This window comes from Heterocephalus glaber, unplaced genomic scaffold, assembly GCF_053883595.1.
Source record: "Heterocephalus glaber isolate CG9 unplaced genomic scaffold, H.glaber_assembly_v1.0 deba00001497, whole genome shotgun sequence".
Taxonomy (NCBI): Eukaryota; Metazoa; Chordata; class Mammalia; order Rodentia; family Bathyergidae; genus Heterocephalus; species Heterocephalus glaber.
Window position 1 is genome coordinate 30,510,801 of NW_028258320.1, and position 24,398 is coordinate 30,535,198.

General features: G+C 35.9%; 2 pseudogenes; one reads left to right on the forward strand and one right to left on the reverse strand.

Annotated features, from left to right (window-relative positions):
• Positions 1-479: 479 nt before the first annotated feature.
• On the reverse strand, positions 480-2,684 carry LOC101700475 (CBY1-interacting BAR domain-containing protein 1-like; annotated as a pseudogene).
• Positions 1,311-2,047, forward strand: LOC106010549 (claudin-22-like; annotated as a pseudogene).
• Positions 2,685-24,398: the final 21,714 nt, after the last annotated feature.

Consider the following 24,398-nt stretch of genomic DNA (forward strand, 5'->3'; position numbering starts at 1 on the left):
TTATTTCTCCATCTACTTTGAAAGAAAGAAAAAAAGAAATCTGAATTGGAAGGTCTTATTCTTTAGAGTTTGAAACACTTCACTCCATGCTCTCCTTGCTTTAAAGTTAGTGTCAAATAGTCTCCTGTTTTCCTAATTTATAGAAAAGGAAATCCATTAGATTCATTGCTTTTAAAAAACAGGTTTTAAGATTCTGTCCCTGTGTGGGACTTCTGGTATTTTGACTATAATGTGATATAGAGAGCTTATCTTTTGATTGTGGGTACTTTGTGTTCTATCTGCCTCACTTATCAGCTGTTTAATTACTTCCCAATATTTGTGAAGTATTTTGCTATTATTTCTTTTTTTTTTGGTCAGCATAAATTTCCTTTATTTTTGCATTTACGGTAGGATTTTGTTTTGAGGTTTTCCTTATCAAGTGAGTATAAAGTTTTCAAGTCATTTAAGATGAAAATGGACATATGGAAATTAACTTAAAATTAATTTTCTTCTTCTGTAAAGTTTACCTCTTCATCTTCATCATCTTCTGCATGTTGATCCTTTCTTAATTGATAGGTAGATACCTGTCCTGTTCCAGATATACCCTTAGCTGACAGTGATCTCTGAAGAGGTGACTTTGAATTTGCTTTTAAAATATCTAAATGAGATGGATAATCTAGTGGATACAGAGAATTTCGGAAAACCTCTAAATCTTCATCCTCATCAATCTTTTGTATATTTGGTAGGCAGAAGTGTAGACCTCTAAAGCTTTGCCATGAAATAACATTTTGATTGTGATAAATTCTGAAAATATATTCTTTTTTTTCTGATAAGATTGATTTATTTGGTTAAGAAATACTTTTCTTGAACCTATTTTTTTAAAAAAACATGGTAATACCAGAATTATCATCACAAAATGCATTGAAATGTGAGAACTATAACAAGATGAAAATCTGACAGGTACAATTAGTATGATAAAAAGAAAGCAGGAAGAGGTAAACCAAAACCCTCAATTAAACATTTTGGCATTTACACTTAATTCTTTGACTTGTTAAAAAGGTTGAGAACAACATGAAAGCCATTTATAGCTTAACAATGAAAGAAGGATTAGTACTACTTAATTTTATTTCACTGACAAAGTGCTTTCTACAAAATCCAGCCCATAGGACACAAACATGATCTTGGCCACACCTTGGCATTACTGATTTGCAGCAATATTTCCCTACCCACTTCTGAAACCTTTTCTACATGGGCTCAAACAATAGCAACTCTGGCAAGAATCCTCCTATATACACAATGAAAAAATATCTCTGAGCTCCACAAGTGATAAATCAAGTGTCACACTTCTTTTCACAACATCTGAAGGGCAGCAGTCAGGTTGGCTAAAACTTGAAGGACTCTATAATGGCTTTAGTCTTTAGAACAGCAATGCTGTCTGTTGGACTTTTCTCATCTCTGATGGGATGGGCTTTATCTTGTCTTACAAACTACTTGCCATATTGGAAGAACCTCAACCTGGACTTAAATGAAATGGAAAACTGGACTATGGGACTGTGGAAAACCTGCATCATCCAAGAAGAAGTGGGGAGACAATGCAAGGACTTTGATTCCTTCCTGGCTTTGCTGGCTGAACTCAGGATCTCCCAGATTTTAATGTTTCTGTCAAATGGACTAGGGTTTCTGGGGCTGCTGGTCTCAGGGCTTAGCCTGGACTGTCTGAGAATTGGAGAGAGACAGCAAGATCTCAAGAGGTGACTGCTAATCTTGGGAGGAATTCTGCTGTGGACCTCAGGAGTCATGGCCCTCATTCCAGTCTCTTGGGTACCCCACATCACAGTTGCAGGAGTTCTGGGATGAGAACATCCCAGAGATTGTCCCCAGGTGGGAGTTTGGGGAAGCCCTCTTTGTTGGCTGGTTTGCTGGGTTTTCTCTTCTGCTAGGAGTGTGTCTGCTTCACTGTGCAGCGTGCTCGGCCTCAGCTCCTGGAGCTTCAGCCTGATATGCAGTGCCTGAAATACAAGATCACTGCAAGCACCTGGAAATGAAATACACCAACCTGGAATTCTAAACCAGTGGAATCAGTGGTGGCTGCTCTTCAGGATGAAAATATATTCTTGATATCCTTTATTTTCTGCTTTTCAAAATTGTCAATAGTTTCCTCCAGATGACTTGTTCGGGTAATATCTGTTGAAGCTATGTGTAATTCGGCTTCTGCCTGTCAAATTACATGTTGATCAGATAGATTTCGTTCCCGGGTTCTTTCTGAGTTAACTGCTTAGCTTCTCTATTCCTTGCTATTAACATTGCTTTGAGATCACCCCATTTGTTTCAGTTTTACAATTGCTCCATAAGCTTTCAAAGGTTCAACCACTTTGGCTTCAAGTCTTTCAACCTCTGCTTATCTATAATCCTGAAGTTTAGCAAACTTATCAGCGAAATTTTTCAGGCCTTACTTTAAATGTGGGGTCTCTGTAGAGGCATATATGTTAATTTCATTCATCAGGAGATCTGCTTTGTCTCACAGTCTGGCAGTTTTCTGCACATAAGCAGCAAAGATTTGGCACAGCTCCCCAGAATGCTTCTCCACATTTGTGACAACATCTTGCAGTTGTCTGGTTTGAGCATCCTGGCTTTCCAGGGTGCGCCTTAACATCTTGCCTCGCAAACGGCCAGGAGCCAGGGGCTGGATCCCAACGACTGGGGCTCCCAGGCACCCGACGAGCGCTGGGCGCGAGCCACACGCCTTTGCTATTATTTCTATAAAACGGTTTTTGTGCCCTTTGTTCTGTTTTCTGATTTTTCACTTATTTTAATTAACCTTCAATTTGTCTAATGGTAATAACAGAAGACTGGAGGAACAACCTCAGTAACATTCACACGTGGAAACTCTATTGAAATATAAAAAGTTAAAAATTCCCTTGTTTTATTGTGTGCAAGGTAAGGACATCATTGGGAGTGGTGTATTATCATTGATCTTAACATTAAAAGCCCTATACAAGAAGATTAGTACAATCGAAGAGACCAAAAATTTAGTTAGGTTAGCAACATTTGACATGGAACCTATAGAATTGACTATCCCACTCATGAATAGGTTTATAAAACAATACCCATTTAAAGGGGGACATCAAGAGATAGCAGACAAGATTGAATAGTTGTAAAATGAAGGCATAATTAGGAGGAACAAAAGCCATAGATATAATAGTCTGATCCAGCTGGTAGGAAAAGCCAATGGGATCTATAGGGTTACTACGCACTTCAGGGGATTGAATGACAAATCACTCATAGTAGATGAAACATTACCTGATATAGAGGAGGTTATCAGTATCATAACTAATGAAGCAGAACAATATTTTGTTACCATATATGTAAAGGACATGTTCTTTGGGATACCTATAGATGAGGAATCTCAGGAATTAACCACTGCTTTATGGCAAGGAAGACAATATTGCTTTAATAGATTACCTCAGGGTTATAAGAACAGCCCAGTCAGAGCATACTCTACTCTCAGGAAAAATTACATTGGATAGTCAGATGCTACATTATATAGATGATATTTTATTAACTCAAACCAATACATTTTAAGAAAGGACCTAAATATACTGGTAATATATCTAAAATCTAGAGGATGAACCATAAACCCAATTAAGAATCAAGGACCAAGTCAAAATGTAAAATTCCTGGGAATACAATGGTCAAATGAAAGGCAAATGATGCCAAATGTAGTCATACATAAAATACAAAATATATCCACTCCTAAAAATAAAAAATCTCAGAGACTAATAGGCCTATTTAGATATTGAAAATGTATACCATATTTACAGTAATGCAACCCTTTTACAGAGTGACTAGAAAGACACAAGACTTCTTGGGTGACGAACAATCAAGAGCCCTACAAACCCTTAAAGAATACATAGGTATCTATCAAAAATTGCCACATAGAATACACAATGACAAATACAGAATTGAGAGACAATATTTACTTATTAATATGGATCAAGGTCACTTTGGGCCATTAAAGATGAAAAGTCATTACACATGGGTTTTTGGGCAAACAATTCCCATACTTTCAAAATAAATACTTCATTTTTGAAAATACCACTTGGACCCTGTATAAGGCACTTAAACATGTGACCTTGTTGTTATCAAATGACCAGAAGCTTACAGTGAAATCACACTTGCACCTATTGCCATGGTTACCTCCCCCAAGAGCTCAAAGGAATCCAAATGAATGTCAAAGTCCACCTGTGGAAATGGTATATTAATGAATAGGATGTACAGGTGCAGGAAAAGCACCCCAGAGTCATAGAAGAGATTCATCCTCTGGAAGTAGAGGCCTGAAAATCCCTTCAATCATGAGTACTGCCAAATCCAATCTGGTCTGTAGGACTTCCATTTAAACCCCAGCAAATGGCTGAGGCAATGGCGATATAGTTAGTGGTTGAACAACCACTACTTGAAAGTCAAGAGGTGATCCACCTTTATACAGATTCATGGACTAGATATTATAGCCTTATGATATAGTCATCAGTCTGGAAAACTAATAACTTTGAGATTAATGGAAGACAGTTTTTGTCCAGAGATATCTGGCTAAAGTTTAATGAAGTTGGATGACATATCAAAATATTTTGCACACACATTAGTGCACATCAGAGAGATAAATTAGAAACAACCCAGAATAAAAATACAGTGGACCAATTGGCACAAATTGATACTTTAAAGCTGAAAAAGGACTGGATAATAGCTGAATCAGGGCCAACAAAGCTTAGAATCAAGGCAGGTTGTCATCTAACACATCCACATCATCAAGTTACCCACTGGTTAACAGTAGTAAAATTATTGCAGCTATATGTTATGTCAGGACATAGAGGGACACATTCAATCTCTGGGTGGTGCATGACTAGAAATCTTAACACCACCTGGAAACACATATCAAATGCAATCGGGAAATGTGAGAAATGTGGAGAAAAAAATCTCTAAGTATACTAGGAGACCACCCACTTCCCATTATAAACTAAATATTCGAAACTTTATCTTACAAGTTGACTTCATAAGGTCCTCTCACTTACAAATTCCCAAAATATAAATTCATAATGATTGATACAAGCACCATGTTATGTGGTCTAGGATTGGTCTAACCATACCTACTAAACATTTGGATGGGAAGGCCACTAAATAGGGTATTTATAAATGACTATCAACATTTGGGGCACCAAGAATCATATAATCTGACCAAGGCACTCACTTTATTAACAAAATGTTTTGAAAGGCATATTATTCCTTGTCTTCTGATGTTTCTATTGTTTTTATTGTTTATCTTGTTGTTGTGGTTGCTGTTGTTTTTGTGATTAGGTATGCAAAAGACTTCATTGCTAGTATGGTGATGTCTTTAGTCAGTCTGCTTTTCACTGATTCGCTCAGGACATGACTAACTGTAGTCCTTTGCCTCTATTGCAAGATCTGATCATCTCTGTTAATATAGAAAGGGGGAAGCTGGTAATTGGCTGACCACTCAGTTATCCAAGAATTGACTGGCGTATTGTTAATGTCACAAAAGTAATTGGTATACAGAGAAAACCTATTAATAGCAACAATTATGGTACTCTGGAAATATTAAGAAAGTCATCAAGAGTAAATATCATCCAAGACAACTGGATATTGACATACTATAAAAACCAATAATGAACCACTATTAAACTTAGAAAATAAATCCACAACTATAGTAAAAATCCTATTACAAACCCAATATTAATATACAGCAAAAATCTACTAAATTTCATTACTATAGATCCACCAATGATAGAAAAGAGTTCAATATTACTAACATAGAGTTAACTAACTATCTAAAGATTTAGAAAGCATAATGGTTATACTATTGAAGGTATAGGAGGTTGGGAAGGGAAGAAGGCAAAAAGAACATTTTGAAAAACTAAACAAGAAATTAAAGGTAAGAGACAAAGTATCTTACTATGGAGTACAAAGATATTTATATAATTAGATGCAAGTAACAAAAGATAAGAATAGTTTTGAAATACATTTATTGTAATCAGTATTTTGTGAAAGTACAAAAAGGACACTTTAAATGAAGGTTAATTTTTAGTTAATAAGAAATAACATGCAATCTATTTCAGTCTGAAAACTTTTACTAAATCATAAAAAATACAAGTAATGAGACTTTACTGTGTTTATAATGAAAAGCTATTTAGTTATTTGAAGTCCATTATTGGAAATACAAAGGTTAACTCCTCAAGTTAATGCTTTTATTGTAAGACTATATTTTTATTTGAGGACCCAGTTCCTTATAGTTTTCATACAAATGTATGTATTGAGAAAAATTTTAATTCTAAAATTTGGGATAAGACAAATATAAAGATAAAAATTTTGAAATAACATTTCAGTAGAATTTGAAATCAAATTTGGTAGAGATTCAAGAATTTTTCCAACATTAAGGCGACATAGGAAAACCATAAAGTATGGGAGGCAGATGAACAGAGCAGACAAATTAAAAGATATATTGCCTCATTCTTAATTATAGAGAGAAGGGAAAATTAGGAACCAAATTTTCCTGTTAGTTTAGATATAGTTTACTGTTATTAAAACAACAGGTTTCTGTTGAGTCTCAGTGTTTCTGAAGAAAAGCACCTTAATTCTTAAGCTGGGAATTCTTCAGGTAGGAATAGATATTTTATTGTAATGTTTGGAAAGATTCACACAGTTCCTACCCTTAGAATTACTACAGGTTGCCCCCCACCCTAACCCAGTGTCTGAGCAACAACACCCCACCACCATCACTGGCCTCCTGGCTGCATTGGTACATGGTTCCACACTATAGAGGCACAGGGGGTCATAAAGGCCATTGTCATAAGTTCCAGAAGATACAACAGAAGTGAACAACAGAAAGAGGGCCTTGCTCAGGCTCCTTGATGGAAATTGAAGCCCATTAGAAAAGTGAAGAATCTCTGCAATAAAGACACACCAGACCACCATAGTTGGTAAGTTGGAGGGATCACCATCTTGCATCAGAACCTGGACTACCTTCAGGGCAAGGGCAGCTGGAACCTGCAATGAAACTTGCAGAGTTCAACCCTGCAGGAGGTCAGGGAGCTCAACTTGGGACTTGCAGCCAGAAATCAGCCTGAATATCATGGGTCTGCTACTGGCTTGCTGAGACTAACTGACTTATAACTGCACACTGCTGTCCACATAGTTTATTGTGACAGCAGAGACATACCCTGAAGGAGACCTTTCATTTTTATTCTTTGTTATTCTTAAAATTATTTTTTTCTCTTATATTTAATTTTTAATTTTTCTACTCTTTTCAAATTTTTCCTTTTTCTCTTTCTTATTTTTCTTTCTTTCTTCTTCTTCTTCTTCTTCTTCTTCTTCTTCTTCTTCTTCTTCTTCTTCTTCTTCTTCTTCTTCTTCTTCTTCCTCTCTCCCTCTCTCCCTCTCTCTCTCTCCCACATTGTTCTTCATTTCCCTTTTTGTTCCTGTTCTGCCCCTAATTCAGATTTCTCTCTTCTTTTCTTCTCTTTTTCCTTCTCTCGATTGTCATTAGTTTTAAAAGAAAGTAAATACAGTTTCTAGCCTCCCTATGGATGAGAGGTTGTTCTGTTCTCATTTTTATTCCTTCATTCTGTCTTTTCCTCTTGTCTTCAACAGTTTCCTAGAGTTTGTGTGATTTTCCTCTGTCCTCTGGCCTCACTACTAACCTTTCCCTATCCTTCTACCTATCTGTTCCCTCCTTCCCCAACTCTCTAAGTGCCCCCATCCTGAGGGGTAAAGTTGCCATATTGAAGGGTTTATTGACTATAAACATATTCTGTGCTGGTCCTTGATTTTGATTTAATTCACACAGTTAAAGGTGATAGTTTAGTAACTACCACAAATTGTCATTTTCTAAGCTGTGCTTGATGCTACTGTGTTGCTGATTATATCCCTTGGGCTGAGGTGTTGTGATTGATCTAATTAGTTGCCCTTCCTGGTATAATGAAAATGAAATAGCTTTAGAGTCATTAGAGACTCAAAACCTAAAGGCCAGCTATATCTAGAAGACACCTCTGAGAAGCAATCATTCCATAAGGGTTCCAAATACAAGCAACAAAGATACTTACAATAAGCAATATTGAAGTATCAACCCAGGAATTAAACCAAGGACAGTACCAACATCAAAAATCTAAATGAGAAGACATTTAAGCAAAGCACAAACCCAGACTTCCAGCCTACCAAAGGTATATTCTGGGGGAAACAAGGTGGAAAAGTCAACCACATGGACACCCTGAACTGATAGCACAGGAAGTCACAAAACAGATGAATGAGGCTTTAGAAAAATTCAAAACAGAAATAATCTGCCAGATAACTACATAAATGGTGAGCAGAATGAAAAACATGATTAGAGACTCTAGAAAAAAAAAAAGATAAAAATAGATGGGTTCAGAACCACGATAGAAACCATGGATGCCCAACATAGCAAAGAAATGGAAGCCATGAATGCCCAACATAGGAAAGAAATGGAATCCATGAAACAGATTCAAACAGATATCCAGGAGAATAAAAACTCTATTGAAAGCATACACAGCAGACTGAGGTAATCTGAAGACAGAATATCAGAGATAGAAGACAGGATGGTGATCAGTGACCATGAAAAGAGAGCTCACTTAAAAATAGTAAGGGACCATGAGAAATCAATCCAACAGCTCCTAGATGATGCAAAGAAGAATAATATAAGACTGATAGGAGTCCAAGAAAAATCTGAAGAAAGTACAAATCACATAAAAAACTGTTCACATAATTAATGACAGAAAACTCCCCAAACAGAGCAAAAGAATTTGACATACACATAAGCAAGGGATATAGGACTCCAACTAGCCATGACCAAAAAAAATCTACACATAGGGATGTAATAATCATGACCCTGGAAACCAACAGAAGAACAAAATACTATAAGCAATTACAAAAAAGAAACAAATCATATGCAAAGGAAAGCCCACAAAAATCACAGCAGACTCTTCCACACAAACCCTCAAGTCAAGGAGAGCCTGGAGAGAGGTATTTCAAGCCCTAAAATAAAACAACCTCTAACCTACACTGATGTATCCTGCAAAACTATCTTTCAAAATTGATGGGGAAATAAGATAATTCCATGACAAAGAGCACCTTAGGAACTTCAAGAATACCAAACTGGCACTCCAAACAATTCTAAACAATATCCTAGAAAAAGACAATGAAGGTCACAACTTGATAGGGCTCAACAAAGCAAATTCATCAGGGAAGGCAAGAAATTAAAGGGAGAGGGGGAAAAATAAAAAACAACCAACAGAATTTGCCGCTCCCAGCCAGGAGGAAGGGGGCTTCCAGGCTGCTGTCCATTTTAATTTTTTCCCCTGGCCCTGCCCTCCATTTAACCCTTCCATCCCTCCCTATTTAAAAAGGCTTTGTTTCCTTTTTTACATTTTCTCATATTAATTCCATTCCCTTCTTTCCTTTCCCCAATGCCTCCCACTTCTCCTTCCCCTTTTGCCCTTTTCTTCCTATTTCACACTATCTATTATACCTTTTAGTCCTTATTTATACTTTCAGTTTCTCACACTAGAGAAACTATTTGGCATTTACACATCTGTCCTATTTATTTCACTTACATGTATCGCCTCAATGTGCATCCATTTAACTATAAATGTCTCTAATTTCTCATTTTTTATGGCTGAGTAGTACTCCATTTATAGAAAAACAATCTTTTTTTTATCCAGTATCCAGTTGATGGTCATTTGGACTATTTCTATGTTTTAGCTATTACAAATTGTGCTGCTATGAACATGGGTGCACATATATCACTGTGGTATGATTCTTTTAATTCTTTGGGGAAGATACCAAGCAGCGGAATAGCTGGATCAAATGGGATTTCCACTCCTAGTTCTTTGAGGTATCTCCATACTGATTTCCACAGTGGTTGCACCAGTCTATACTCCCACCAGCAGTGGAGTAGTGTTCTTCTTTCCCCACATCCCTGTCAGCATTTGTTATTGGTTAATTTCTTGATAGCAGCCATTCTTCCTGCAGTGAGGTGGAATCTCAGCGTTGTTTTCATCTGTATCTCATGAATGACCAGTGATGTTGAACATGTTTTCATATGTTTGTTATTTCTACTTCTTTGTCTGAGAAATGTTTATTCATTTCAGATGCTCATTTTCAGACTGGGTCTTTAAATTTGGGAAGTCTGAGCTTTATGAGTTCTTTATAGATTAGAGATAGTAGACCTTTGTCTGAAGGACCACTGGGGAAAATATTTTTCCACATTGTGGGTTGTCTATTCACACTGTTGGTGGTTTTTCTTGCTGTGCAAAGCCTTTTTAATAAGAATAGATCCCACTTGTTGATTGTTTGTGCTAGTTCAAGGTCAACTGAGATTTTGTTCATAAAATCTTTTCCTACACCAATGTCTTCAAGAGTTCTTCCTAAACTGTCTTCCTGCCGGTTTAGTGTTTCCATTTTATTATTTAGATCTTTATTCCATTTCAATTTTAGTTTAGTGCATGGTGACAGATATAGGTCAAGTTGTAGTCTTTGGCAAGTTGAAACCCAATTATTTGAGCACCATTTATTAAAGAGGCTATCTTTCCTCCAGTGAGGGTATTTGGCTCCTTTGTCGAACATGAGGTGGCTGAGTGTGTCTGGAATTGTTTCCGCATTTTCTATTCTGTTCCACTGGTTCTCTGGTGTGCTTCTTTGCCAGTACTATGCAGTTTTTATCACAGTAGCTTTGTAGTATAGTTTCAAGTTGGGGGTTGTCATACCCCCTGCCATGTCTCTGTTGCCCAGAATTGCTTTGGCTATTCTGGGTCTCTTCTTGTTCCAAATGAATTTTTGGATTGCTTTCTCAAGGTCCATGAAGTATGCTGCTGGGATTTCAATTGGGATTGCATTGAGTCTATATAGCAGTTTTGGAAGTACGGCCATTTTCATTATGTTGACCCTTCCTAACCAGGAGCAAGGAATGTCTTTTCTTTTTCTGATATTGTGTTTAATTTCTCTTTTCAGAGTGCTATAGTTTTCAGAGAAGAGGTTTTTGATTTCTTTTATTAGGTTTATTCCTAGCCATTTCAATTTTGGGGATGCTATTGTGAAAGGAATTGTTTGCACTATTTCTCTCTCAGTGAGTCTGTTGTTCTTTTAGAGGAAAGCAATTGAATTTGTGTGTTGACCTTGTATTCAGCTACTTTACTCAATTTGGTTATTAAGTATAGAAAACTTTTGGTGGTGTTCTTGGGGTCTTCTATATGGAATATCATGTCATTTGCAAATAATGGCAATTTGATTTCTTCATTTCCTGTTTTTATTCCTTTTTTTTCTTTCTCTTTTCTGATTGCTGTGGCTAATGTTTCCAAAACTATATTGAACAGGAGTGTTGATAATGGACATCCTTGTCTTGTTCCTTATTTTTTTTTTATGATCAAGATTTTAGTTTTATTTTCAGGTAGGAAACTGAGAAAAATTACATCATTTTACTACATATATAAGCTTCTAGGCCTTTGAATGCTTTATCACTTCATACAGTAAAGGGTAAATTTTTCCTCTTCCTTATCTACTATTCCACCCATCTTCTGTTTTTTTTTATTAAATTATTTTATTGGTCCATTGTAGGTATCCAACACAATTACATTTCTCATTGAGAATTGTACCTTTGCATAATTCATCTTGGTTCTTACTTTTTCCCCATTCCTAGCCCTCCCTTCATGCCCTCCACCCTTCCCTATTTACAAAGACTTTATTTCCATTTTCTCCATTTCTCATCATTTTTCCTTTCCCTTCTTTCCTTTCCCCTGCCCCTCTCACTACCCCTACCCCTTTGGACCTTTTCTTCCTATTTTACATTATCAATTATTCATTCTAATCATTGGTACATTTTAGGTATACAATATAATGACATTCATCATTGGAAATTTGCACCTTTACATAGTCTCTCTTGGTTCCCATCTTTCACCCTTGCCTAGCCCTCCCTTCAACCCTTCCATTCCTCCCTTTACAAAGATTTTGTTCCTTATTTTGATGTGAAGGATTTCAGTTTTTGACCATTTAGTATGATATTGGCTGTTGGTTTTTCATAGATGGCTTTTATCAGATTGAGGTAGCCACATTTATTCCAATTTTTTTGTAGGATTTTTATCATAAATATGTGTTGGATTTTGTCAAATGCTTTTACTGCATCTATTGAGATGATCATATGGTTTCTGTCCTTGGCTCTACAGATATAGTGTATTACATTGATAGATTTGTGTATGTTGAACCATCCCTGCATCCCTGGGATGAATCTCACTTGGTCAGAGTGTATGATCTTCTTGATGATCTTCTTCAATCTATTTGTGAGTATTTTATTAAGGATTTTTGCATCTATGTTCATTAGTGAAATTGGCCTATAGTTCTATTTTTCAGTTGGGTCTTTCTCTGATTTGGGGATCAAGGTGATGCTTTGCTTCCAGGAATGAATTTGGGAGTATTGCTTTCCTTTCAATTTCATTGAAGATTTTAAACAGAAGTGGCAGTTGTTCCTCTCTAAATGTCTTGTAGAATTCAGCAATGAAGCCATCAGGACCTGGGCTTTTTATAGTTGGTAATTTTTCAATTTTGTTTTCAATTTTATTGATATAGGGTTGTTTACAATTTTTAGATCTTCTTCATTCAACTTTGGTAATTCATATATATCTAGGAATCTGTCCATTTCTTCTGTGTTTTCCATCTTATTGTCATATAGGTTCTTGAATTAGATATTTATGATCCTCTGGATTTCTGCTGGTTCCATTGCAATTTCACACTTTTCATTCCTAATTGCATGGATTTGGTCCATTTCTGTCCTTTTTCTGATAAGGTTGGCTAAGGGTTTGTCAATTTTGTTTATTCTTTCAAAGAAACAACTCTTGGCTTCATTGATATTTTATATTGTTCTCTTAATCTCTGCATTTATTTTGCTTTGATCTTTATAATTCCCTCCCTTGTATGAGCTTTGGGTTTGTCCTGCTCTTCTTTTTCTAGAAGCTTGAGGTGCAGCATCAGGTTTTTTAATTGGGCTCACTCTGTTTTCCTAATATGTGTATTTGCTGCTATGAATTGCCCTCTTAAGACTGCTTTCATTATGTCCCATAGATTTTGATATGTTGTATTGTCATTGTGATTTAGTTGTAGGCACTGTCTAATTTCTTCTTTAATTTCCTCTGTGACTCATTGCTTATTTAGAAGTCTTTTGTTCATTTTCCAGGTGTTTATGAAATTTTTGCAGTTTTTTTTTGCTATGGATCTCCAATTTCATCACACTATGGTCTGATAATATACAGGGGATAACTTCAATTCCTTTACACTTACCTAAATATGTTCTGTGAGTGAGTATATGGTCTCATTTATAGAACAACCTGTGTGCAGCTGGAAAGAACGTGTATCCTAATTTTGTGGGGTGGAACACTCTGTAAACATCTGTTAAATTTATTTGTTCAAGAGTTTGATTGAGTTCTAGTATTTTGTTGCTTGTTTTTGGTCTAGTTGATCTATCTATTTGTGATAGTGTGGTATTGAGGTCCCCCACTACTATTGTATTAGTGCTTATATGATTTTTCATGTCCAGTAGCATTTGTTTTATATAGTTGGGTGCACTAGTGTTTGGTGCATAGATATTTATGATTGTCATCTCTTCCAGTTGGATTGTTCACTTTATAAGGATGTAGTGTCCTTCTTTGTCTCTCTCAATCACTGTTGGTTTCAAATCCACTTGATCTGCAAAGAGGATAGCTACTACTGCTTTTTTTCGGGTTCCTGTCACATGGAGTATTGTTTTCCACCCTTTAACTTTCAGTCTATGAGTTTCTTTTTGAATTAAGTGTGTTTCTTGTATGCAGCATATTGTTGGATCTTGCTTCTTGACCCATTCTGCCAGTCTATTTCTTTTGATTGGTGAATTGTGACCTTAACATTGATGGTTACAACTGATACATATTGACTTAACATTGTCATGACTTTTTCTTCATGTTGGAGTCTCCCCCTTTGCATTTACTTTATTGTAGTGCCCAATGAATTCATTTGCTGGACTTCCTGGGGTTTTCATTCTCATTACCTGTTCCCAGGAATTTTTCTAAAATTTTTTGGAGTGCTGGTTTGGCATTCATGAAGTTTTAAAGTGCTCTTTGTCATGAAAATATCTTATTTTTCCATCAGTTTTGAAAGATAGTTTTGCAAGGTACATCAATCTGGTTGTGGGCTGTTTTCTTTTAGGGCTTGGAATATGTCACTCCAAGTTCTTCTTACCTTGAAGGTTTGTGTTGCGAAGTCTGTTGTGATTCTGATGGGCATTCCTTTGTATGTGATTTATTTCTTTTCTCTAAGTGCTTGCAGAATTTTGTTCTTCTGTTGTGTTTTTGGAATCTTAACAATTATATGCTTATGTGTACATTTTTTTTTGATCAAGGCTAGTTGGTATTCTATATTCCTCACTTATCTATATGTCAAGCTCTTTTACCCTATTTGGGAAGTTTTCTGCCATCACTTCTGGGAACAGTTTTTTTTTTTTTTATGTCATCTGCACTCTCTCCTGTTTCTGCATTGACTCCAATCAGTCTTATGTTATTCTTCTTTTCATCATCTAGCAGCTGCTGGATTGCTTTCTCGTGGTCCCTTATAATTTTATAGCAATTTTTCTCTCCCTGGTCACTAATTGCAATCTTATCTTCTATATCTCAAATTCTGTCCTCACATTGGCTCATTCTGATGCATTGACTTTCAATGGAGTTTTTAATCTCCTGGAAATCTGTTTGCATCTGCTTTATGGATTCCATTTGTTCCTTAAATTGGGATTCCATCATGTTCCTCAGCTCCTCTATTTTTTTTATCTGTGTCCTCTCTAGATTTATTAATCACATCTTGCACTATGGGCACAATCTCTGCAGTTATGTGAGAAATTATTTCTGATTTCATTTTTTCCATATCCTCTTTTGTTACCAGTTCAGGGAGTCCAGGTGATTGAGTATCAGATTGTTCCATCTTGTTTCCCTTTGGGGTTGCTGTAGGTGATCTGGAAGTGCGGTTCTGAGGTTTGTTTACATGTTTTCTCATTTTGAAAGTGGGGTTGCTGCTGTCACCTGTGAGGCCCACCTCCTCTGTGCTAGGAGTGGTGGTAGGTTGGACCAGAAGCCTCCTACTCTCCACTCGGAGCTATGGCATGTTTACCCAGAGGCCTCCTCTGTTCTGGGAGCTGTAGCACATCGACCCAGAACCCTGCTCTGTGCTGGGAGTAGTTTATGTTACCAAACTTAATGAAGAAGTTTTTTGATAAAAGGAAAACTATCCCTTTCTCCTCATACTCTCTTCCCTAATGTTTGAAGTTAGGTAAATCTCATTGATAAGAAAATGACATGGGGTTTTAGATATTAAATTCTTATAAAGAAAATGAAGAAATAGGTAAATTTTATCTCTTCCATCCAATTCTATCTGGAAAATATGAGAATTATAGGATTAAGTTTTATCTTACCTTTAAGTTGCACAACCTCCCATAGTACCTGGAACTACACTCCATGCATTGATTCATGATTGTTTTAACACACACAAAAACCATTGAGTATAGTACTTCTTCCTTTATACAACTTAGTCATTAATGAACATATAGCAAATATTAGTGGTAGGAAAGTTGAAAAGGTTCTTACATCTGTCATTTTAGAAATAGCAACTTCTATCATCAAATTTATTTTTGAATGGTTTCTCTGTACATATGTCTTTGAAACTAATCTTTGCCGTCTTGACCTCAAAAAAATGCCACTGCAACAAAACTCACTTTTTCAATAGCAGTCATTCATATATTATGAAAAGCAGTACTGCTGTGCTATCAGTGTGTGCTTCCCCTAAAATATTTATAACCTGAAATTCTAACACCCATGGTGATGATATCCCTCAGGCAGCCCACAAGTTTCAAGAAAGAGCAAAATATAGCAGCTTTCTAGGTGAGCTGTGATAGCCTAAGCCAATCAAAACATTCCACATTATTTTTCAGTTATTGGCTTGTAAATTTCCATGTGATCTAAGCTAGTCAAATAAGACTCTATCTTTTGTTTCTTGTGTTTGGAATGCTAGTTCAGAACTGATGTCCTACCTTTGTGTAGGAACTGATACACAATTATTCTTAATTCTAATTGTGAACCCTTTTGGGACTATAAAGAATTTTATTCTCAGGAAGAAGCCAAAACAGTGGTTTACAGAAGAGAAGTGGTGGAGGTAAAATGTACTCTTTGAACTATTTTAAAATAAATAATTGATTCCTATTTGAGCCTCAATTCCCCTTCTCCTTGTATGGATTTTAGAGGAGAAAATACCTCTTCTTTATTAGGAAACAAGGTTTACTTTGTTCTTTCAACCAAGAGCATTCTTAGTTCTTATAAAACTTGGAATAGTGAGTGGAACAATTTAAGAATCCATTCAATTCCATTAAATATGTGAATATGAATTTTTTTTTTTTTTTTTTTTTTGGTACTGGGCATTGAACTCGGGTCCTTGCACTTGCGAGGCAGGTGCCAGAACCACTGAGCTAAATCTCCAGCCCTGTGAATATGATTTTGTAAAGGAGTTGAACCAAAGGCAGGAAAAGAAAATAAGAAACGAGAAGACTTTTATCCATATATGTGGAAGTTGTCAATCCTTTTTATGATAGCAAAATAGTTAAAGTGAGGCCTTTTGGAACATGGATTTAATCTTAAACTATGTTTCCAAGAACCTGCACCTTCAATGACTTGGTGAGAAAGAGTCAGAATATTACATTGTGTTGTATATGAAAAAAAAAGAATGGTTCAAAAGTGACTTTTTGAAAACAGAAAAAATAAAAATAAATAAACATAATTTTCTAAGAAGATTTAGTCAGCACATGGCCTGAATCTCCCTGAGTTTGAAATGTCTGTAAATGTCAAGCCTACCAGGACTTCCCTACTGGAAAGCTGAGGTTTACACATTAAGCTGACATTAGTAAAGAAAGAGATGAGGAGGTGGAAGACTCAGCTAAGACAGGGATGGGATCAGTGAAAAAATCTTCAGACTCTCATCAAGCTTCTTTTCTTAATTATTCCTTATCTGACAGATAATGGTCTGTGTCAAGATGCAAACAGAAGCATTCCAGAAACAAGGGAGACATTTTATGATGGATTCTATCCTTATCTAAAACTTCAGTGCTTCCTTTATTATGGATCTGTTACATTAACTTCATTATTTTTACTTTTAACTTTTCTTCTTTTTCAATTGTGAAGATTAAACTCAAGGCCTCATAGATGCTCAGCAAGTGTCCTAGCACAGAGCTAAATTCTCAGCCTGTAATTCTAATATTTTAAATTATTGCACTAATGTATCACTTCATGTTTACTGAATTTTTTAATTTCCTTAAATTGTGTCCATCACAAGTACTTCACTCCCTTCACCATATTCCTTTTCAAAAAAGATTAATTTTATTTGTTCACTTTTGACATACATAATAGGGACATTCATCATAGGGAATTTGTACCTGTACATAATATAACTGAATTATTTTTTTCCCATTCCTCTCCATTTCCTTCAATCCTTATTCCCCTCTCCATTTAAAAACTTTCTGTCTTTTTCCTTCCATTTTTTACAATTTTTTATTACTTTCTTTCCCCTTCCCCTTCCCCCTACCTTTCATTTCCCACTTGAACATTTTCTCCCCTACTTCCCAATATCTATCTTCCATTTTTATCATTATTTACCCTTTGGGTTTCTCACACAAGAGAAGCAATTAGATATTTAAATATGTGTGTCTGAGGGAAACTTGAAATTAAACTACAAAGTTACCATGATAAAAACTACCATGGTACTGCCTCCCCCAAATAAAAACAGACCATCACCATATTCTAACCCTGTATTTCCTCACCTGACTTGATTATTTTTTATTTACTTGGAGGCAAAGATAAAGATTTTTAAGAAGAAAAGTGGAAGGGGAAGTGGGACTGATAATTTTATTGAGCTATAAAATTTGATAGACTCTTTTCTTCATTGGCCAATTTTGAGATGGACTTTACTATTACTTTGACCTCCAAACTTTCAAACATACCTGCAAACCACTCTGTGGCAGTTAACCTGGATTACTACTTGCTTGGTTTAGGCAGCTCTAGCAAGGAGAGGTGCTGTTTTAGGTTACCAATACATTGACAGAAGCAACTTTTATGATAATGTAGCCTCCTCACTAAATGAACAGTAATAGTTCTTTGAAGGTACAGAAGGAAGCTACTGTTCAATTGATAACATTTTATACACTATAAATCATACTACATTCTTAATGACATCATGATAAAGATGTATCAAATTTGTTACTATTTTTGAGGGACTCATGAGATAGTGGTGACAAAAATCTGTTAAATTCAGGGGGTTAAATAAAAAGAAAGGTCAAAACAGTTGTGATCTATAGACAATATGAAGGGAATCAAAAAAGGAAAAATTATAAAATAATTTTATTCAAACAAACTTTGAGGAAAATTTTTAAGAGATTTTCTACATGGATTAAAAATTATATGATGTTTACAACTGATGAGGTAATGTTTATCCAATTGTTAAATTAGAATTGTTAAAGAATTGTTAAAACCCAAAATTTTATGCATGGTTCATACAATAAAAGTTATTGAGTAGCAATGACTAGCAAAGTCTTAACATTGCTATAGGGGACTAAAAGATAAATCCATAAAAATAATACAGTTAGAGTATAAGACAAATATAAACAATTTCTGTCAGGTGTAATAAATTCTCAAAATAAGTATAATTTATATAGTGTGGCATTTAGAAGAATGCAAAATCACAGTCAACATTGGTAAAATTTCCAAATGAGCCAAGGCAGAGCAGTGGATAAATTTAAACTGATCATTGGAGGTTTGTTACACTGTGTCTAGACAGACATAATATTGAGAAGTGGTTTTACTAATTCATATGTGTATTTCAGTTAGAAACTTATTCCCCAAAATACCACTGTATCAGATTCTTGAACAGTATTTAAGCTATTAACAGATTTTGAAAATCTTTTTTGTGAGTTTTATTTATTCATTCTGAAAAAATAACTCAATGTTTTTAAATCAATGAAACAAGGTGGTTTTGATTTTATTTTTCCAAATGTCTATGTACTGGAATATGTGGAATAATGGAAGTTGACATTGCTACAGTTAATGATGTTATTAAGTTTTTATCTATTTATGTTTGAGAAGAAAGATTATTCAGAAAAAAAGCTAATGCCTACTTATTGTAATTTATGTTAAAATTATGTATTTTTTTATTTTGATCCTAATTTAGACATTGGCAAAAGAGTATATGTCACAGAAATAAACTCATACATTCATACAGATTCTCTACCTCTGATCACTCTTAAAAGAAATCGCTATGCTCATCTGACCTATGTAAAGATAAGCCTTGTCTTGGGCTAATTGGAAAAGTTAGACTCTCTTCCAGAGCAGCACATTTATGTTTCTTTAGGTGACAGTGTATACCAGTGATGGTGAACATTTTAGAGACTGAGTGCCCAAACTGCAACCCAAAATCCACTGATTTATGACAAGATGCCAGTAGTGCAATTAAACCTGAATATTGAGGTGCTAGTTCAGAAAAAGCAACATATATATACATATATAAATTATTGTATTAGTATATTTATTGTATATATTGTATTAATACATTAACGTATATATTGGGAGTGGGGCCATCCTGCCTGCATCCAGGCTTCTTGGCCTCCACATCCCTGTCTGAGCCCTGAGAGTGGCTCAGCCCTGTCTGAAGTCCCTGATTCGGGGCCAGCAAGCTGGTCTCTTTTGGTCCCCTGCTCGATGAGGGACCCCAAGCCCTGCTCTGGCTCATGCTGTCCACTGGCCAGGGCCCCTCTCCCGGGACAGAATCCTGAGGTGGCCTTGCCCACCCTGTTACTTTATGAGCTGGAGCCCATACTGCCCTGCCCTGCCCAGTGCTGTGTCCCTTCCTCCTGCCACCTGGAACCAGCTAGTGCACAAGGAACTTGAACCTGGCATTGTATAAAGTCCAAGTCCCCGCTGCTGTCTAATCAGAGTCCCTCACACTCACTTGGTCAATTTCAGTTTGTGTGTGGTGGGGGAGTTTAAAACAGGTTCTTACTATGTGTCCAGGCTGGCCTGGTGATTCTCCTGCCTCAGCCTCCTGAGCACTGGGATTACAAACCTCAGCCACCACTGGGGGCTAACTTGTTCGATTTCATCTTGTCCTGCTTCTGTCAGGCCCAGAGCCTGCTCAGCAGCCCCCCCCCCCGCCACCCAGCCTGACCCCTCCCGGGCTTGACAGCCCTTCTGGGTGGCCCTGCCTGTGCTTCCTGCAGCCCAACTCTGGCTCCTCTCGGTGCCCGTCAAGTTGTTTCACATGGCCACATGCAGCCCCAAGGAGGACAGACCATGAGTCCCCTCTGTCCTCCACTCCCAGCCCCTAGCAACTCATATATTAACATCTTTTGTCATAAAAGAAAAACAGTATGTGTGCCATAGTTTTGCCAGCACTGGTGTAGATTGTTGATTGACCTTTCCCTGATGTAACAAAATACCTGAGATAAACTTTTAAAAATGTATTTTGTCTCAAATTTTTGGAGATTTGAATCATTTAGTCATTTGACCTCATTTCTTTGGGGGCAGCGTAAGGCAGTACATCAAAACAGAAGTGTGTGGCACAGCAAGGAGGTGGAAGAGAGTCAGGAAGCACAGAGACAGGAAGAAAGCACTGTTCCACAATCCTTTACAAGGGCACACACTCAGTTACCTAAAACTTCTAACCAGGGTCTATCTATTCAAGTTTCAAGTACCTCTCAATAGTAGCAACCTGAAGACCAAGTCTTTAACAATGGGCCTTTGAGGAGCATTCCAGAACCAAATTATAGCAATAGTCTAGGAAAATGTGAAACTTTACATGTGGTCAAATTAGATAGACTAATTACTACAATTGGCATGGTATCATGAAAACAGAACATATGTGAACTTCTTTATATCCTCAGTGATGAATACCATATATGATTCAAACCCTGAGTACAAATTTAAATTTTATATTTGGTAACAACTACATTTTTTGTATTTTTCTACTCTCTTCATTGATATTCAAGTTTCCATTTGAAGCAGTAGAAAAAAAAAAAAAAACCTCACATAGCAATACGCCAAAGGGTAGGGATCTGAGGTCATTTACTGGCTTAGTTTGTCTGTGGAAAGTAAACAGATTAATTCTTTCTGTTTAAACAGATTAAACAGAAAGTAAAATCTGGCAGATTATCTGACCCAGTAGAAAATGAAGACTGTGTGTTTGATACCTAAATAAGTTTTCCAAATATCAGTCACCTAAGTTGGTTGAAAACATACTCATCAGTATTCAGCAGTTCCACTTTAAGATGAAAGCTGGCAAGAAACCTTCTTCAGTGAAGAAGTAATAGAAGGAAATCTATCAGATACCAATGGTTTCTATCCTTTACACATACTCAACTCTCATTGACTTCAATCAACTTCAACCTCTCAGCAGGAAGAATTTTGCTACAGGATAGAAATGTGAATTTCATTAAAAGTATTATAAGAGGATCAAGGCTTATATAATGAGTTTAATATTTTCAACACAGGAGGAATTACTGAACTCAAGGGAGTCTTAAAAGATGCTATTGGAAATCCTGATGAGGACGTAGAAGAAAAAGGACACTTCTACATTGTTGGTGAGAATGTATATCAGTAAAGGCACTATTGAAATTGTTATAGAGGTTCCTCAAAAAATTGCAAATACAACTAACATTTGATCCATCTATACCACTCTTTAGTTTATTTCTAAAAGAATTGGTCAGCATACTATGCATACCCATGTTTATTGTAGCACAATTCACAATAGCCAAATTATGATAGTAGCCTATGTGCCCAACAATAGATGCATAGATAAAGAAAAAATATATATATGAGTATTATTCAGCCAAAAAGAATTAAATCATGTCACTTGCATGCAAGAAAATAGATGGAACTGGAGGTTATCATGTAGAGCAAAACAAATAAAACTCAGAAAGTCAAATATTGAATATTATCTCTCTTATGTGGAATCTAAAATATATAGACAAAGGAGGACAGGAAATAACATGATAGACTATTAGGGAAGAGGAAGGAGATCCTGGAGAGAGGGGAGGGAAATGTAAGAGAGGTGTACCTGAGGGGTGAAAATAATTAAAGTATGTTGTGTATGTGTATGAATATACCAAAATAAAACTCATTATTCTATAAAAACAGTGTGCATTAATTTTTTTAAAGCTACAATTGGCTTGCAGAGTGTAATGTTTTGTGAAGATGCAAAGTTTTAAAGTAAATGAAGATAGATTGATAGATAGACAAATAGACAGATAGATGAAGCATATTTTGGAATGTTATCTAAATGGTTCCCAGTGTAGCTTCCTATCCCATAAAGCAAACACACAATATGAAATTTTCTTAAATGTATTTCTTTTAAGAGAATTTAGAAGAACATAGAAAAAGGGAGGAGAGAAAAGGCCTTGGGAATTTCTAAGTTGTTCTTATATTTAATCAGAGATCTAATATGGATGAATATACACTTTAAAAACAAAAATTGAGTAGGCACATTTAAGTTTACCTAAAAGCAGGATAAAAAGTTTATCTGTTACACCTGACATCTTTAACAGATCAAGATTCTCTGATTAAGAAAGAATTAAATTCCAGATATAAATGCCACTTTTGGTTAAATTTTATTTTCTATATATAAACATGTGAGAAGGATTTTTTAAAATTTCCTTAGCCAGTTTTTCAACATGGTCTTCAAACACATCCTGTGGGTAATTTCTGATTGGTCAGGGCCTCACAACAAGTGTCTGCAAGTGCTCTGAGTCTCATTTAGTGCAGATACAAAATACTGAGTTTGCACTTTCAAGTGAGAAGTTTCATCAGGGTACCTCCATCACTTCGAAAATCTGATCTAGTCTTCATTTTAGAGGCTAGGTTTTTTTTTTTTTTTGAAATTTGAATATGAATATGAACCCATGGCTTTTAAACTAGCTCCTTACAACACTCATTCTCATAATGGACTACTGTGTTTTTCGTTAAGACCAGTCAATAGCTTCTTTCATAAATTTAACCTCTTACAACAGTGATAAGGAACCTTTTAGACTGAGCGCCAAACTGCCACCAAAAACCCTCTTACTTATTGTAAAGTGTCAACACTGCAATTAAACCTGAATACTGAAGTTTTAGTTTACAAAAAAGGAACTCACAGATTAACACCTTTTGTCTTAAAAGAAAAACAACACTTCATAGGTTCACCATCAGTGCCCTAGAAATAATGACAATTTTTAAAAAAGAAAACAGAAATTGGATAACTCCAGTAGGAGGACCAAGGGTAATTTCTTTTTTTTTTCCCCATTAACTTTATTGGTGCATTTTAGGTATACAGTACAGTTACATTCATCATTGGGATCTTGTACCATTACATGAGTCTCTTGGTTCTTATTTTTTTTCCCCTTCCCTTGCCCTCCCTTCAACCCCTCCACCCTTCCCTATTTGCAAAGACCTTGTTTCCATTTTTTTCCTCTTCTCATATTTTTTCCTTTCCCTTTTTTCCTTTCCCCTACCCATCCGAATTCCCCTGCTCTTTTAGACCTTTTCTTCCTGTTACACAATATCAGTTATACATTTTTAAAATTACAATATTAAGATCTATGAGACATTACCACAGATTTTACAGAGTTTAAAAGGATATAGAAAGCATATTACACAAATCTTTTTAAAAATAAATTTGACAACTTCTAAGAAGTAACTTAGAAGACAAATTAATGAAACTAACTCTGGAGGGAATATAAAATTTGAGTAGCACCTATTAAAGAAAGTATATTCTTAGCTTGAAAACCTACCTATATGACAACAACAGGCTCATAAACATTTTAACTGATAAATTATATCAAACAAATAAAGGAGAAAAAAGAAGGAACATTTCTCCCCCCATTATAGGAACTCAAGATTGTGCTAATCCTAAAATTGGATAAAGATAATAGAAGAAAAAATTATGAACATAAATAGAAATTTGTTTAACAAAACAAACTATTAGAAGTCAGATCTGGCAGTATGTAGAAAGTGGTTTTGTTATGGGGATGGCAGTGTTGGTTTAGCATTGGAAGACCCACCCCCAAAAGTCATCATTTTAACAGAGGAAAGGAAAAAGCCATATGATCCTGTCACTAGTTGGAGAAAAAGTATTGGACCAAATTCTAGAGCTGTTCATGGTAAAAGCTATCAGGATCCTAGAAGTAGAACAGAAACTTCTCAACAGATTAAAGACATCTACTCCATACTTCCAGCGAGAACGCCTTGTATGAATGGAGAAGATACAATGTTTTCTCCTTAAGGTGGGGAACAAGGGCAGATATGCTTAGTCTTTATCTGTCCATTAAA